The sequence below is a fragment of the Schistocerca americana genome, chromosome 3, assembly GCF_021461395.2.
Source record: "Schistocerca americana isolate TAMUIC-IGC-003095 chromosome 3, iqSchAmer2.1, whole genome shotgun sequence".
NCBI classification, from domain to species: domain Eukaryota; kingdom Metazoa; phylum Arthropoda; class Insecta; order Orthoptera; family Acrididae; genus Schistocerca; species Schistocerca americana.
Genome location: NC_060121.1, coordinates 891,972,775 through 891,975,475, shown reverse-complemented (window position 1 = coordinate 891,975,475; position 2,701 = coordinate 891,972,775). Strand labels below are relative to the sequence as shown.

General features: G+C 44.8%; 1 non-coding gene and 1 pseudogene across 1 annotated transcript; both read left to right on the top strand.

The window, feature by feature from the left end:
• Positions 1 to 995: 995 nt before the first annotated feature.
• LOC124608020 lies at positions 996 to 1,113 on the top strand (annotated as a pseudogene).
• A 1,280-nt stretch (positions 1,114 to 2,393) lies between these two features.
• On the top strand, positions 2,394 to 2,468 carry Trnat-ugu. Its single transcript has one exon. It is a non-coding gene; the product is annotated as a tRNA-Thr (tRNA).
• Positions 2,469 to 2,701: the final 233 nt, after the last annotated feature.

The following is a 2,701-nucleotide window of genomic DNA, read 5'->3' as shown; positions in this document are numbered from 1 at the left end:
ATTTATAGGTGTTCACATAGATAGTGTGGTGTCACCGCCAGACACCACACTTGCTAGGTGGTAACCTTTAAATCGGCCGCGGTCCGGTATTATACGTCGGACTCGCGTGTCGCCACTATCAGTGATTGCAGACGGAGCGCCGCCACACGGCAGGTCTAGAGAGACGTCGTAGCACTCGCCCCAGTTGTACAGCCGACTTTGCTAGCGATGGTTCACTGACAAATTACGCTCTCATTTGCCGAAACGATAGTTGGCATAGCCTTCAGCTACGTCATTTGCTACGACCCAGCAAGGCGCCATTATCATTTGCTATTTATCTTGTGATGCATGTACCGTCAGACCGATGTTTACCAATTATGGATTAAAGTTAAGTATTCCAGAAGCTACGTACTTTTTTTACTAGACTCAACTCCTTTAACTGTTCCAGACCTCACGCCAGCCTGCGTGAGCTTAAACGCGTGCCTTTCGGCTACGTCATAGTGGCTTGGCTGTCTTGCCAAGTCACAACAGATAGTAAACTGTTGTGGAAAGCCCACGTTCAGGATCTCGTTCAAAGACTCAATGCTACCATATTTATTACTCGAACGGTATCTGAAGTATGTGATAGTTCGACAGTAAAAGTACTCCGCTTTGCTTGTTTTCATTCGCTTATGACGTATGGTATTATATTCTGTGGTAACTCTTCCCATTATCAAAGGATATTTTTGGTTCGGAAACAGGCGGTTCGGGCAATAAGAGGTGTTATAAGTTCGCGAACCTCTTGTTGACCCTTGTTCACCAGTCTGAGTATTCTGACTTTGGCGTTTCAATAAATCTATTCCTTATTGTCGGTTCTTCTTAAGAATATCAACTTATTCCCAAGAGGTAGCAGATTTCTCTCAGTTAATACTCGGCAGAAACCCACTCTGCATTTGAGTCGCATTTCCTTGACTCTTGTGCAGAAAGGTGTGCAGTATACTGCTGCATCCATTTTCAATAAGCTACCACAAGAGTTCGCCAACGGCCTTGCCGCAGTGGTAATACCGGTTCCCGTCAGATCACCGAAGTTAAGCGCCGTCGGGCTCGGCTAGCAATTGGATGGGTGGCCATCCGGTCTACCGAGCGCTGTTGGAAAACGGGGTGCAGTCAGTCCTTGTGAGGCAAACTGAGGAGCTACTTGACTGAGAAGTAGCGGCTTTAGTCTCGTTAACTCACATACGGCAGGGAGAGCGATGTGCTGACCACATGCCCCTCCACATCTACATCCAGTACGCGTGTGGTATGAAGATGACACGGCGGCCGGTCGGTACCGTTTGGCATTTCAAGGCCTGTTCGGACGGAGTTTAGTTTTTACCACAAGAGCTCGAAAATCTTAGCGGTAATCCACACGCCTTCAAATCGAAACTGAAGAGTTTCCTCATGGGTCAGTCCTATTCTGTCGAGGAGTTCCTTGAAAAATTAAGCTCATTCCTGTATTATATTGTCGATTCCGTTTACATAAACTTATGGCTTGTCTTTTTAAGGTTCATAAGCATTTTATTTTATCTGCCATTACTTTTATGTAATTTCGTGTACTGACACGTTTCATGACCTTGGAGATTTGCTCCTCAATTTGTTCCAACGCAACTAGACGTGTAAAATAAAATAATTGGTTGTTTTATTAGGATTCCAGACAGTGGGGCCGGGATTCTGCGATGACTCACTAGAAATTGTCATGTTTTTATTTCCGTTTGAATTAAATCCGTTGTCATTTGGCCTTTTTGCGATTAGAACTGTTGTTGTTATTCTGGTAGCTGCCATCGTTGGGACCGCCAAACTGCAGCGTTTGGACTAATATTTGAATCCTGGTAACAGCAGCCGTTATTTCCGTTACCATTTTTAGACTGTCTGAAACAATTTTCTTTAAGTATTCTTTGCTTTGGTGGCAACAGAGCAGCGACTTGTACATCCATTTGCAATCTCCGATCAAATTTCTGTGTCCCGTGTCTCTGCTTTTTACATCATTTTGACAAAATTCACTTATATTTTGCGCGAAATTTTTCGAGGAGACGTTACAATTGTTGCTGTGCAATGGAAGATCTTGTAGATGAACTGGATTTTTCTGGGGCCAGTAGCTATAACTCTATTACAAGGAAATGAACACCCTTAGCTGCTTACAGGCGTTGACATGTCCGAAAGAACAGATACCATCTTATTAAATATATAGTTAAGGCTCACCGACCACTTGACCATCTTCTTCTTCTATGCGAATGTATTAACAGTGCCCGAACTCATACGGGAATCGGCAACGCGCCGCGAGTAATAAGTATAATGGTTGGGGGCACTACGAATGTAGTGCGGGACAATACGTTGAGGATGTGGGTTTCGCGGGAGGCGTGCCAGAGATAAATCCCTGCAGCCGCGCTATCCTCTGTGCCCTCGGTGGCTCAGATGGATACAGCGTCTGCCATGTAAGCAGGAGATCCCGGGTTCGAGTCCCGGTCGGGGCACACATTTTCATTGTCCCCGTTGACGTATGTCAACGCCTGTAAGCAGCTAAGGGTGTTCATTTCCTCGTAATTTCAACCTAACGAGCTGCTTGGTCACCGATTGTCCGAAAGAACAGATACCATATTAGTAATTATACAGCTATAATTCTGTCTATTAAAAAAGCCAGTGAAATGGAAGTTAGTTTCGTCCGACATCCTCATGTTCTTAATGAAATTGTCGTGCACTTTTGCTA